Here is a 220-nt window from a genome sequence, read left to right on the forward strand (position 1 = left end):
TTCACAAGGTGGTGGATGGGATGGAGATTTTCCTTGCTGGAATGGAGAAATGGGCACACACAAACTCAGCTGAAATGGAAAACTACTCCAGAAGCCCAACAGGTAAATGCTAAACACACCATTCCTGGAGGCACATCCTGGAGCCAGGAGAGCAGGAATAGACGGAATTAGCGAGGCCACCTGGTAAAGAGGGTTTGAGCCAGAAAAAAAAGAAAATAAA

This window comes from Neopelma chrysocephalum, unplaced genomic scaffold (assembly GCF_003984885.1).
Source record: "Neopelma chrysocephalum unplaced genomic scaffold, ASM398488v2 Primary Assembly neopelma1_85, whole genome shotgun sequence".
In the NCBI taxonomy this organism is placed as follows: Eukaryota; Metazoa; Chordata; class Aves; order Passeriformes; family Pipridae; genus Neopelma; species Neopelma chrysocephalum.